Source organism: Cricetulus griseus, chromosome 2 (genome assembly GCF_003668045.3).
Source record: "Cricetulus griseus strain 17A/GY chromosome 2, alternate assembly CriGri-PICRH-1.0, whole genome shotgun sequence".
Classification (NCBI taxonomy): domain Eukaryota; kingdom Metazoa; phylum Chordata; class Mammalia; order Rodentia; family Cricetidae; genus Cricetulus; species Cricetulus griseus.
The window spans coordinates 198,330,246-198,345,424 of NC_048595.1; the positions used below are offsets into that span (position 1 = coordinate 198,330,246).

At 42.0% G+C, this 15,179-nt stretch overlaps 1 protein-coding gene across 1 annotated transcript in view; it reads right to left on the reverse strand.

Annotated features, from left to right (window-relative positions):
- The window catches only part of Arhgap26 (Rho GTPase activating protein 26), a 271,702-nt gene that overhangs the window by 59,877 nt on the left and 196,646 nt on the right, over positions 1 to 15,179 (reverse strand). The window lies entirely within an intron of this gene.

A 15,179-nucleotide genomic window follows, 5' to 3' on the forward strand; every position in this document is an offset into this window, starting at 1 on the left:
CACCTCCTGTACCACATATACAAAATCCCATAAAGCCTTCTTTTAGGTATTTCTGTTCCTCCAAATTTTTCCCAGGCTGAGCTGAACAACCTGCCTCACTGTACTACCCAAAACCTCAACTAATATGTTCTGTTCTGCAGTACCTGAACAGGGCTCTCTGGGGTCCTGATTGGACCCCCAGCTTTGCCAAGACACCTTTCGTCTCTTGGCTGCTAGGTGGAACCAGTTCAGCTCCACAGTGGTGCTTAGGAAAACAATCTTCATAGAGAAATGAGGCTATCATCTTCTTAGGCAGCAAAACACAGGTTAGCTTAACTGAACAGAGATTGTGTCTCTTTTTCTTATTTACTTCAAACTGCTATGTTTCTACATGACTCCAGAGTAGAGCAAAGCATATGGCTCTACAACAAACAAAAGGGAGTCTGCGCGAAATCACACTGCTCTCCTGTTTGGGGGCCAGTGCACCAATTACATATTCAGATCCTAGATGAGGGTCTTAGGTTTCTCTGAATGTTTTTGCATACAGAGATCTAATCCTTCATGAGTCATGCCAAGTTTAGTGGTTTACGCTATGAATTTGCTTGTATAAGGCAAACGAAAAACCCAGGGCATACAGTGGAAAGCTGGCTCAGACCATTGCAACAGGAGCATTCAGGTCACGGCTAAACAAGTCTCTGCTCTGGTTCAGAGCTGGCTGTGTTTGAAGGATTGATTCAATGCTGGTTTTACTAAGCCTCCCTTTGTGTTGCCCCTAGAATTGGTACACAGTTGAAATGAAGAAGCTCCAGGAGCTGACATTCCTAGAATCGGAAGAAGAACCTGAAACAGTCAAGTATGCAAAGAAAAACAGCAAGGAGAGTTAGTTTCACCCTAACCCTGTATGAAGGTAGTTGCTGTGGGCACAGAATCTAATGGATTCATGCTGAAACTCAAGGTAGACCCTCAAAACTGGCTCGTGAAGAAGAGGAAATTGAATTGAGAATTTCCTTATGGACCAAGATGAGAAGAAAACCTCTAGCCTCACACAGTGAAGTAGGTATCGAATGCAATGCAGTGGTGAAGCTCCTGTTTACTGGCATAGCATGTGACTTGCCAAACTTTCCCTTCTACAGGTCAGAAAGCAATGCCGCAGACTGAAGTAGATGTCAATTTAACAGGATGCTTGGTGTAGGGCTTTATAACTCTTACAGATTTTTACCACTACAAATATCAATAAATTGCTACTTGGAAGGAAGAAAACAGTATAAGTGTGTAAGTATGCCTGTGGAAATGTTAATAGGAACAGGCATTAAATATTTCCTCTATTCCAATGGCAGATTCCAGTTTCCAATTCTTTTTGATACTTTCTTTTTTTTCTACATCACTCTTATGCAAAAAAATAAGTTTGAGTGTATTAGAAATATGGGAGACATTATAAAGCCAATGTCTGATCTTTTCCAAGCTGGTTCTGGACAATTGGCAGATTCTGAGACGTAGGAAGCCTCTTAGTGAACAGGCTAAGAGAGTTGTGTGAGTCATAAATTAGAACTTTTCTCCTCGTTTTGAAGCAAGGTAGACTAAAGCACACAAGGAAAACAAACATAAAAGCAGATAGGAGAGGGCTGGAAACCCTGCACACACAATGTACAGCTGTAAAGACGCTTCATTCAACATAAGGGATTTTTGTGTAAATGATGAAGCTGCTCATCTCACTGAGTTACAGAAGTGTGCTGTCATGTTTGTGGGTCTGGTCTTCACATCTGGGCAATAGGGATCTAAGTAGACAGTGTAAGTTAGCTTCTTCCACAGAGTCTGGAACAGTGACTCGGCAACAGGGTCTGAGTAAGTGTCTAATCTACTGGGAAAAGACTATGTGTCAGACCTGGAAGATTCTGGATTAGTGAGTGTTCCAGGGTGCAGTAAGTAGATTCTGGATTAGTGAGTGCTTAGTGAATGCTCCAGAATGCAGTAACCACAATAGCAAATACCCCACTGGTGGCTCTTTCTTCCACAGGGCAAAACAAGATGAAAATAAGTATTCTATGGAGATATAAACAGAGAAAGGAAAGCAACTGTTGTGCTGGTGTGTGTGTGTGTGTGTGTGTGTGTGTGTGTGTGTGTGTGTGTGTGTGTGTGTGTGTGTGTATGAGAGAGAGAGAGAGAGAGAGAGAGAGAGAGAGAGAGAGAGAGAGAGAGAGAATGTCTGAAGACTTCCATGGGGACAGTCAGTATGGGGTCTAATGCTGTCTTTGATGACCACATCAGTCACTAACATGTGGATCTTGCCTTTAGTGAGTATTGTCTCTAGGATTCCCATGGTTCTGACTGGATTCATGACCTTCTGCTAATTCATTTTCACTCTGACAACAGAATAACGAGAGTGCTATCATGGGATGACTAAAGACATATCTTTTCTAATTCCATTTTCACACAAAGGGTCAAAGAAAACTGGGAAAGAGGATTGTGCAGCTGAGGGTGCAGGGACTGTTTCTCCCTCAGAAGCACATGGAGTTCCCACTCTGAAGTCTGCAGTATGAAGCACAACATCTGAATGCTACAGGATTCTGAGATGTGCAGCCTACCTGCTCATCTGAAGAGAACTCTCTCCTGCTCCAATTTTGCCTTTGCCAACTTTCTAGCTAGGTCTTTAAAGTCAAAGTATACAAGTTATGGGCCTTACTTATCATTTCAGTGATCTTTCATGAGAAAAGACTTGTCATGTCCATTCTACATTTTACCCTCCAAGTTCCACCTAATCAAACCTCAGCTTGTGAGTTCACTCCTGAACAAAACAGAATGAACAGGACTTTCCAATTTGCTCAAAAACTAGGATGCTTTACATTTGATTTCCGTGCCTTAGTTATGAAAGAAACAAAACAAGAACCATCTAGTGAGTAATAACAAACACTATCACTTCTCTTCTTATAAGAGAAGCTGAGAGGGTTAAAAACTTACTAAAATGTCCTCTTTCCATTAACACTAAGCAGGTGATCTCATTGCGCTGAAGGCAGGGAATGGTGATGAATACAGGTTATTTGAGCAGTGTGCCTGAGGTTACCAGGGCAACTGCTGACTATTATTGAGTAACTCTAAGGTGTCTCCATAAAGGTCAGGAGTGAAGGCTTTTTCCATTATATATTCAACTTTAAAATGGAGCTTTTTAAGGGAAATGGGATAGATACAGATGGGGAATGGCAGATCAGGTGAAAGTGCTATATATAGCTCAAGATAATTGAACTACTTCCATCAAGAAGTGTTGGCTAGGCCTTGGGAGGGACTTCATGAATAGCTGCCATGGTGAAATATACCTTTTACTTTTCTAATTTACAGCTTCCCAGTTTTAGCATGAACTCTGAAGTAGTCTTAAAGCAGAAGTGTAACTGAATCCACTCTACTTAACTACCCGAGAGAGCACTCAGTTTTCTCCATAACAGGCTTCCTGTGCTGTTTCTAGCCACTGCTTACCAACCAGGAACCCTGAACAAGTAAAGAGAAGAATCACATGGCCACTGGAAGAATGAACCAATGGGCTGCATGTCATTTATAACCCTTAGAGCAATGCCTTCTTGGTATAGGAAGAGTTGTTCAACTCCTCTCACGGCTCACAGTTTAAAGGTAGAAACAGAATCACTTCTCACAATGACACACTCCAAAGGTTTAAGCGAACGAATAAAAGGTGATTTCAAAACTCAGTTCATCTTTTTTTAACTGAGTTTTTGACCAAAAATGCAACACATGTAAAAAAAAAATGTTCACTATGTAAGGGTGGTGTTGAAATAAATGTTCTTTCCACCATAAACTTTCCACCCATCTGCTTCCTTCTGAGGCAACCAGACAGGTTCATTCCCCTCTATCTTCCCAGAAAAATTTCTGACATGTACACATACCTGTTTATGTCTATACCCATGGATTCTTGCCTAAGTAGTGTTACATAATGCACATGAATTGTTTTCAAATATAGCTGTATATCAAAACCACTTAATTCCACCCAGATCAGTTAATGGACCAAATAACTGAAGCTGCTAAGAGGGATGGCTGGTGAGTTACAGCTATCTTATGGTGTACCCAATTCTCACTGAGTATACCTCTGCACTGAGTACGCTTCTGATGGGTTCCAGGACACAAAGCACTGACTCCCTGTTCTGCACCAGCTACTCCTGTACCCTTTGATGCACTGCCATTTTTCATTGGTGGGCATTAGGCTGTTGGCACAACTGTGCTGGATGGCAAGAGGCACCACTTGATAAATTCTCCATCCTGCTCGCTTTTCTGGGAGCAGCCAGCATAGACCTCAGAAGCAGAGCTTCTGCACCTTCTGGTTTCCTGAGTTTACCAGTAAGGATACCTGGAAAACTATCAGGAGAGGACTTATAGCCCAAGCATGAATCCCAGTTCCTTGAAGTCACTTCCTTTTCGCTTTGACTCTTAATATAGGTTTCTGCTCCTTTCACAGTTCTCACTCAAACTTTTCCCACCTCTGGGTTCTGTTACTATATTAGCTATTTGACTCGCTGAAGTGATAAAAGCAATGGAGGGAGGGTGGGATGGAGGAAGGGAGAGAAGGGAGGAGGGAGAGAGGGAAAGCTGGTTTATTCAGGCTCACAGTTTGATTATACAGTTTGTTGTGGCAGGGAAGACATGGAGGAAGGAGCTTGAGGTAGCTGGTGCTATTGCATCCAAGTAAGGAAGCAGAGAATGGTGGGAAATAATGCTAAACTCACTTTCTCCTTTTCATCTAATCCAGATCCCAGCCCATAGGATGACCTCTCCCACATATAGGGTAGATCTTCCCATTTCATTTAACCTAAACTATATAATATCCTACAGATAGTACCCAGATGCATGTCTTCTAGGTGACTTTAGATTCTGTCAAGTTGATGATCAGTATCAGCCATCACAGGTACCATTTTCCATGCATGTCCCTTTAGCCTCAGCTTGGTGACTTGTTAGTGGTCTCGAGGCCTTATGCTCTGTACAGTCTTATGTGACTCTCCTGCACTAACACCATTATAATGAAACCCTCTTAGACTTGTGATGTTTTAATTAAGTCAATGTCTCTTTTTAGGACCACAAACATTGCCTTGTATAGACATCTATACCTTTATTGCTCTGTGGACAGCATCATCCCTTCCCCCCTGAAGACATGTCAAATAGAAGCAACAGAGTAGCATATAATGCAGCCATTTTACCCTTCTGAGCATTTCTGACACTGTCCCATAGAGCCACCCACTGTCTTCAGCTTGCAAAGAGTATTTGGGATATTATAGAGGCAGTGTCTGTGAGCAGCACACTGCTTCCTTGTGAAGGAAGTCAGTAGGCACCAGAAGAAAAGCTAACAAGTCAATGACTGAGTGCCCACATCTCAGAATGATTTTTCTTCACAAATTGTTTTGCTTTTTGCCATAATGGCAGTTAAGTTAACATGGAGTCAGAAGCTGCAGAGGAATTCCTGAGGCTAAATTATTCCCTGGTGAAGACTTGAGACCACAATTAGTTTCTAACCTAATTAGTGTAGTTCCAGTTGGCTCCACCCAGAGAAACAACATGGTAGGTGGTTTGACAAGGCTCCTCCAGGAAAACACATACATCTGTTGACTGACTTTGTACAAACACCTTGAAGCCTATCTTGCTATAAGGAGTGCTTCAACGGGTTCCATTGGATGCTATTATTTGTATTTAATCTAGCTTTGGATATTTGATTTCACTTTAAAGTTCTTTCAACACCTTTAATCTGGGCTGTTTTGTGCTACATCTGATTGAAAACAAAAACAAGAGCACAGAGCGTGCATCTGCCACTACTGAACAAATAGCACCTGAAGTGTTTTGGCAAAGGCAAAGGATGAGGTTAAAAAGTCATGTGTCAGGCCAGCAGTGGTGCTGCATGCTTGCAATCCTAGCACTCGGGAAGTGGGAGCAGGAGGATGAAGATGTTTACAGCTCCAGAGATAAGAGAATTTAACGTCAGCCTGAGAAGCAGGATAGCCTGTCTCAGAAAATCAAAATAACAAAACCAAGAATTCATATATTGCTTATCAACATGGACATGTTCCGAGAAATGAACCAGTAAGTGATATTTCTGTTGTGGGGACATGATGAGTATAATTATACAAATTAAGACAACTACAATGTACAATGTCACTAGGTGATATGCTCTGGGACCACTGGATTGCTACAGATGCTACCCCTTGTATCTCACTGTCTGGCATATGAATTATACCAGCAACTGATATTTATTGATTCCTTACTTAGAACCATGGAGCCCACTGTTATAATAGCCTTATCCCATTACCTCATCCACCTTGAAGGTAGATATTGTTTGCTTGTTTGCTTTTGTGAGACAGGGACTCTCTATGCAGCTTTGGCTGTCCTGGAACTCACCAAGTAGACTAAATTGGCCTTGAACTTCCCAGGGATCTACCTGTTGTTGCCTCCCCAGTGCTGGGATGGAAGGCCTGTGCCACCATGCCTGGCCAAAGGTTCACAGACAAGGTTTAGGTCAGAACGGGTAAATAACCTGCCCAACTTTACAGTCAGGAAATAGCAGAGCCAAGGCTTGACTTCTCCAGGCAGAAGCTATTCAATCCCTCCATTCTCTACCCTTTCCTGCAGTTTGGAAAACACTGATTCTCAGACCTTCTGTCCATGTTCACTAGGATCTACCCTTTTTAGTACTGTATGCTGTGAGAACTGTTCTGCCAATACTAGCATCTTTATCATTCCATATCACACACAATGAATGGTCAATGAAAAGAACCAGCTAGCCTAAGAGCCATCCACACTCTTTAACGATCAAGAGGCATGCATTTGAGACTGTTTGGCTGGGCTGCACTGAAAATGCTGCACTGGTGACTCAGCAGTGTCCCCCTGAATGCACCCCTGCCTTTCCTCTACTACACAAGGTGTACTGACTTCAGCCAGTGCAAGGCTCTGCACAGTGTCGTTACTGCCACTCCTGCACAGGCAATGAACCAGTGGCGGGACGATTCAGGCTCAGTTCCAAGAGCTTTGCAATGAGCAAAATCATGATTTTATCCTCATGGAAGTCCACCAGCCTCATGCCTTCTGCCACTGCACCTGGTGGTTCTCAGATTTAAGCAAAGTCGGAGTTACTTGTAAGGTTTGGTAAAGCAGAGACTGCTGGATATCTTCAGCAGAGTATTTGATCTGGATGATCTAGGGTGTATGTGTGAGAGAGAGTGAGAATTTGTCTAATCTATCTAACGGGCTCCTGATGGGTGCTCAGGATGATGACCCAGAACCATACATCTAACCTCTGCATCAAACTAAGACTGTCCCAGGAGACCCACACCAAACAAAGCCTCTGGAAGATCTGCAGAGTTTTCTAGATCATTAACATAGGGAAGTAACTGAAAACAACCCTGGGACTGTTTATCTATCCACAGAAGTATCTGCCCCCCAGATTCACTAAATTTCTCAAAAATGCACTTTAATGTAATTTAGTCCACCCAAGGTAAACTCTGAATCTACTTATGAAATCCATTCATTCAGACCCTTAATTATAAAATAATATAATATATAATATAATATATAAAGATTATAAATAATGTTTCCAAATTAACCCCAAGTGAGAAAAATTACACTGCAGGCTTCCTTTAAGGTCCCATCAGGGGTACTGAAAACCAGGACAAATCCCCTTCCCTAAAGAACCTACCCAAAAGTTCATACTAAAGATGCCTAACACCCACACGCCTATAAAATAGGGTGCCAGAAGGCATCCAAGGACAGCTAACTCAGAATGAAATCTATTCATTCAGACCCTTAATTAAAAGCCCGAGGCTTGAAGCATGCACTGTACTGTCAAGGCAAATTTGGGGAATTCTTTTAGATGACTGAATAAGATTAGTAAGTGTACAGAAAAGACTCAGATGGACACTTTATACATTTTAGTTTGTAAAGAGGGGAAGAAAATATCTGTGAGGTGAGGCACTTTTTCATTGTGATTCCCATATTCCTGAAAAACAGGGATGTGGTGGAGCACTGGGTGGATGCCCACCTGCCTCCAGCACTCCTCTGCTGACAGGCTATAGGGATCCAAATGTTGCTAACTGCCCTGGTACATGGGAAAGAAACTCTGCTGGGTCACCAAAGTGTGATGGCTGCCTCGAGTAGTTTTTATATTATAGAAATGATGACTAGCTAATAACCAAACATATTGATCCAATAAAATTCAGATGGTTCAACTAGGCAGGAAGCCCCACCCTAAACAAGGGAAGCCCAGTGGGGCTTCCAATTAGTGAGTGAGATCTTGTGTAGGAAAATGGAAAAAGCAAACAGGAGAAAAGATAACTTGGGAAAAGACAGGAGGTCACACCAGTAATATTCTCTAGCCACGTCAAGACAGTATGACCAGTCACTTAAGGGGTTGTAGCCTCTACAGCCCCAGGAGCTCAAGGAAGCAGAGAAAAGTTTCAGATATGTCCCAGATACAGCAGGGAATAAGTTGGAGTCACCAGGAAAAGGCTTCTCTATGTACAAACGATTCCCCCATGTTTGCAGGCATAAGTGTAGGGAGACCTTCCCTGACTACAGGTAGGTGAGTGACAGAATCTTCAATCTACCAGTGAGATCTTTCTCTATAGAAGGCCAGTCTATCTGGAGGAAAAGCCATCTTTCCAAAGCCCCCAATCAAAAATGTGGCTAGTAATGACAATTGGAGAAAGTCCCAATTGTACATTCTGTTATAACCACCTAGGCATACAACATTGAGGGTAAAATTCTTTTTAAAAATGCCATTGAAAAACACTTGTCTAATGCTTATTATTCATTTTGTGAATCACTTGGTCTCAACTAATAACAGCTATGCATCAGGTAGCCCATTAGATTTGAAGGCCTACACAAGAAGGGCTTGGGTTAAGGTGGGTCAGCCACTCCCTGCAAGATTAGATTCTAAACAGGGAGTTGATGGGGGAAAGTGAGAAAAATAGTGGGGGGCATTTCTCCACAAAATTAAAGTGTATGTCAGGACTGAGGGAACAGAGAACAGACTGTATGCAGAGGCAAGGTGGGCTCCAGGATAGTACTAACAACAGCATTGTTCAAGTGAGAATATGGGGATGTTCATGCCACCTTTCTGTGGGGATAAAATGACCTTACCTTGCAGATGCAGAAACTCAGGGAGAGACAAAATCATTTTTCTCTTGTCCTTTAAATATGTCTCTTTTACTCTCTCTGGGTTTTCTTCACAGAACTCATTTACTCTTTTCCTGTCTCTACAAGAACATACAATCTGCATAAGCAGGAACCACCCTGCTTCCTTTTTATTTGGGGGAAGGGGTGTGCTGGTATTGAGCTGATGCCCTGCTGCATGCTCAGTGCACCCTGCTGCTCTTTCTGTCCGTGTTTGTAAATGAATGTATTTTCATGACTCAGAACACCTGCCCACAGTAGGTATTCAACTGATGCTGGCTGCATGTACGTTGGCCAAACCAATACAATCAAAGTGTCCAGAGCATGCTTCCTCCACATCTCATCAGAGAGCAACTGAACCAAATGCAAGAAAGCCTAGAGTGCTTCAGAGAAACCACTCTAGAAGCAGGGTGCATGTATCCTCTCCAGAGCCTGCTGGCCTACAGTTTGCTGGTTCTCTAGTACATGAGGCCAGCTGACTCTGTCAGAATCTGCAAGCATTTAGCATGCACACATCTTTTAGGTGAGTGAAAATAATGAGGAAATGCATATGTGTCCTTGTGTTAAGATGAAAGGATGAGAAAATTCATCTTATATGTGAGATTGCTGGTCTGTGAGATACTTTTTTTTTGGGGGGGGTAAGGACCACTTAAACAGCCAGAATGCCAAGGCCAGCCTCTGCCATTGGTGTAACCATTCTGCAGGCCTCTTTCAACCTTAACATTCTCCCTCCATCCAACAAGTCTGAAGAAAGCATATGCTTAGGAGTTTCTAACTTGATGGCATTAATGTGGTATGCAATGTCCGTGCTAGGGATCCCGCTTACTTTTTACTAAATATTTGTTTATTTCCCTTTAAAAATACCACTATCTTCTTATAGGCATTGGAAAGATACCAACTTTCATGATCATTGTGGAAAGAGGAGTCTTTAGAGGCCATCCTTAAGCATCTACTGAACAGCTTCCATTCTTAGAGATGTACTTCCCATTTTTCCACAAGCTTCCAGGATTGGGAGTGGGCATGTTCATGGCTATGGCTTGGCATTTTGGGCCAATTATGTTTGTGCCAGAATGAAAACCTAAGGATTCTCACTTTCCATGTTAATAACTGAGGCATCCTTTTTGTTGGCCTCAACCATTAGCCCCAGATTTTATTTTGTTTCTTAATTTCTTAGAATTTCATTATGAGAACCTTCCTTTCTTTAAAAGATTCTAAAATCTGAGATTCTTCTCTCTGCACAGCACCCTGCTACAAGCTGGAATATTTCCACACATTTTTAACTGACCCAGGTAGCTCAGCTCCACACAACACTCGAGCCATAAAACCACAGGCCTATGTTAGTTAATGGTGCTGTTACTAAACCACTCTTAAACTTAATGGTTTAAAACAACCATGACACATGACTCATCACAAACCTATGAGCAGCTTTTCTGTAGATCTTACCTGGACTAATTCATGTGGCTGTATACAAATCACTGGTGGACAGGGGTTGGGGTTGGCTAAGTCACCAGGCTTCTTTCTGTAATAAGCTATCATGCTCAAGGTTAGACCCATGGCTGTACATAATAGCTAGGTCCCAGGAGCATGATGTAGGAAGCTTCAAGGCATTTTGGCCAGGGCTTGGAAGTCATTCTAAGTCAATTTTACCACATCCTATGGGTCACCTGACCAAGGATGAAGGATAGGCAGATTCTGGGGACTTAGCTTTTAAGGATGGCAGCAAAGATCCTGACCTCATTTAATCTATTGTAGGCCTACAGATAGAGGGATGAGGAGTGGAGCAGGACAATTCTGAGACTGGAGAGACTGAATGCCATCTCCTGTCAGGCTTAACATGGGTTCCATGCAGCCAGTCTTCTTCCTTTGGAAAAGAAACGGAAAATGTACTTTTTAAAAGTGTTTGTTAATGCATTTCTATTTTAGAGAAGTCTCTAAAAATCACAAGAGTGTCCATGTGCCTTCTCCTCTCCCTTACTCCTTAGTTTCCAGTTATTAATATCTTGGTTTAGTATGCTTATTCTGATTGATGAAGCAATACTGATACAGTATTATTAACTAACCCCTCTAGTTTGTTTGGACTTACTCTTTGTGTCCTATAGGGTTTACTGATTTTGAAAAACACAAGGTATTTTGTATCCACCAGTAAAGTGATATATCGAATAGATTCAGTATCCTGAAAATGTCTTGACCCTAAATCTTTATCCTCTCATCCCGCTCCCTGTATCCTTGGCAACCACTAATCTTTATTACAGAATACAGAGTTTTTCATTTTTCAGTAAGCCATGAAGTTCGTATCACACTGTTGAAGTCTTTCCAGACTAGTTTCTTTAGCTGAACAATAATATTTATTTATTTATTTATTTATTTATTTATTTGTTTATTTACTTAGTGAGCTTTTGTAAATACATATGCATGTAAGGACAACTAGTTCTCTTAGAATATTGAAGCCCTGTGGTTGGTCTGAGCATAAAGCTACATTGGACATCAAAGTCAGAGTTGCCACCATTCTACCCATGCTAGGACAAGGCTTTTCTGTGTATCAATCTTGGGCAATTCCTCACCCAGCTTCCTGCAGTAGCCAGGCTTCTCCTGAAGACCAAAGGGCAGTTGATAACGTTTGCAAATGTCAGCAAATCTTGTTGAATCCTATTTTGTGCCCAGACCTCTGTAAAGTTGCTTAGGGTAAACCAGAAGAGCAGAGTTCTTGCCCTCCCTGAATTCACACTTTGGCAAAGAACGGTAGACAGTGGCATGGGGCAGAGCTGAATGGGATTTGCTGCTTATAGGTGTGTTCAGAGACAATGTTAACGGAATATCTGGTCACATATATGAGATGAAAGCAGTGAGAAGAGTGAGGTAGACAAACTGTGAGCTAGTTGGGTGTTGGGGAAGCTCTGGGTGGATGGGACAAGGAAGTCCAGATAATCCGACATAGATTAACACAGCCTACTGACAGGTGTGCTGTGGGAGAACTACAGGGTTGGTGAAGGCATTTAGCCAACCTTTGAAACAGAGAATCTCTACACAAAAACCCAGACTTCATTCTGGACATAGATAGTAAAGACAAAATATTAATCTAGACACAGATCTTCTACTTTCACCTGCATTAACTACAAGAGAATTGTAGCTCTGAATATAAAACGCTAAGCTACACAACTTAAAATCTAGATGGCCTCGGCTGTGATGATGACTTTTCCAATGGGGCACCAAAGGTGGAGTTGTGAAAGAAAACATTGTTACGATGTCCTTTAAATGAAAACTTATAAAAAATAAAGCCAAGAACACAAAGAAATAAGTTACAGACTAGGAAAAAGAAATATTTATAAAACATGTATCTGATAAAGGACCAGTATCCAAGATACACAAAGATCTTGTAAAACTCAAGGATAAATAAACATTAAACACAGTTAAAATGTGGGCAAGAAATCTGAACAGATACCTAACCAATTGTGAATGTTCAGATAGCAAATAAGCAAATGGAAAAATGTTTCCATCATATGTCACAGGGAGATGAAAACCAAAGAAAAGATACTGTGTACTCATCGACACAGCCAACATCCCAGAACAAGGGATGTTGGTGAAGATGGCAATGGGAGCAGCTTCCACTTGTTGCTGGTATGTATGCAGAGTAGCATGGTCACTTGGGAAGAAAATTTGTGTTCCTTACAAAAGTAAATATATCTTATCATATGACTGAAGTCAGGCTTCTTGGTGTTTCACCAAGTTAGCTGAAAACACAAACATCCATGGGGATTCTTAAGCAGCTTCATTCATAATTGCCAAAACTTGGAAGCAAAGAGGTTATCTGGCAGTAGATGGTAACGGATAAAATGTGTAGTATCTCTGACTCATGAACTCTCATCATTCAACAATAAAATGATGTAAACTGGAGCCCAAGAAATGGCTCAGTGGGTGAAGGTACTTACTCTCAGATCTGGTGCTGTGAGTTCTAACTTACGAAGGAGAGAACTGAGAGTAACAACGCGTCATGAATAACAAACACGTTTCTTTTGATTTTTACATAGTCATGATGATCAACCAGTGTGCAATGAAAAACAGGGGGAAAGAATGAGTGAACTAAAAAGAACAGGTAGTTTCCTAGCGACTTGATCCTCATAATAGACCTAATTAATAGGCAAAGGTAATGATAATCTTCCACCCCCACTCTGGCCACATTTTTTGTTTCCATAGCACCAAATGTTTCGAAACATCTCAAAATGACAAAGATGAGGGAAGTGAAAGACTGGGTTCTGACCCGGCCCAAATACCACTGCATGGTATGCTGACAGACACTCTGAGAACCAATTCACTCAAGGAGAGCAGTGATGTCTGTCAGGACTGCTAAATTTCCATATGTGGTCCATTCAGGAAAATTCTAGGCAGGAAAAGCTGGAAAGGCAGGAATCAAGAACATGCTTTGGGCTTAGGAAATGGCCCATGAACCTGCTGCAGATTTCCTAGGGACTTTGGCATGGCCTTCACACAGGGATGAGCAAAAGCAGGCACTTTGTTAGCAGTTCCAAAGCATCTGTCTTCCCTAACCTCCAGATCCATAAGAATTGTCCAGTGACTCACTTAGCCTGGAGGCAGCAGTTTTATGGGAAATAGAACTAGAGTTCTGCTCCAGTCTCTTCCAAAGACAAATAGGTACATCTATTCCTGATGTCACCCTCCCTCCATTCCCTAGAAAAGTCCTGAATCTGAATCAGGCAGAAAACCCCTAGCTTTCATGAATCAGGCTAAAAGATCCCAATAAATAATGAAAGCCCAGATCATTTATGGATACCCTTAAAAATATCCCAAAGCCCCTCTTCCAGGCCCAGCTTAAACAACATATATCTTTTTGCATTTAGCTGCTAAACAATCTCTTGGTACACACTGTGCTCAGTGATGATTCAGGGGCCCAAGCTACCAGCTGCTAATAGCAAAGATTAAAGACCACTGGTTGGTATTGGTTGGTAAAATCAAGAGTATTAAGCAACCTAGGATAGAAATTCAACTTTTCCCATGCTGAGCAAGGAACAGCTGTAACATATGTAGTTCACTGACTTAAATCAAAAGAAGATGAGAGACCCAAGGAGGAGTAGAGCAGGAGGTATAAAAGGGGACAGGTGTAGCAGTTGGGAGTGGGAGGAGGGGCTGATTGACTAGGGAAGCAGGTGCAGCAAAGCTAGAAGACTCCAAGGGCAAGTCAGCTATGGAGAACCAGAGGCGACACTGTGCCCACAAGCTGGAGAAATTTAACTACTCTACACTCTAAAGGTGCTGGTCCACTTCTTAGTGAGCAAACACACTATGCACCAGATAGCAGGCCAGCAATTCAACTTCCCGATGCTATGGTTTAAAGCTGCCAGCAACCAAGGAGCTACCTTGCTTAGTTTTAGATTTCACCTCATCCTGTCATTACATTTCCTTTATAAACACTTTTAAGTCAGTTTTGGAGTTGCTTTTCTTCTTAAGCATTTAATAACCCTTAGTTGATTCTAATACAAACATCAGGTCCACTTTGTGGATGACAAATATGTAAAATGGAGGGGGACCTTAGGATGCTCTCACACAACAGCATGCAGAGGGACAAAAAAAAAAAAAAAAAAAAAAAAGTGCTGCTGTCCCAAATTATCCTTAAGTTGGTATCTCACCAAGAGAAACAACTGCCTACAGATAGCCTAGGGCTGAGCCTCAATCTGTTTTCACTAGAGAAAAGTGAAGTCAACTGTTTCCCAACTCTTGTACAGCTGGTGGTTGAGCGTCCAGCTGCTCTGGTCAGAGCTTACATTCTTTCTGTGAAGATCGTTGCTGACACATTTGCAACAGGGGGCAGGGGTGGTGGCGGGGGTGGGGTAGGGGTGGGGGTGTCAAAGACCATGCTGAGCAGTGTGTGTTGAAGTCACAAGAGAGAACTTTCTGGCCCTTGTTGAATAGTTTCTTGTGAGGACTGGACAACTAGCCCCAATACTTTATCTTGGCTACAAGTGCTCAAAGTCCCAAATGGAACAAAAAATGAAATGGCTCTTTTCCTTTTACAGTCTTTACTGAGAGGTCATGGTTTCACG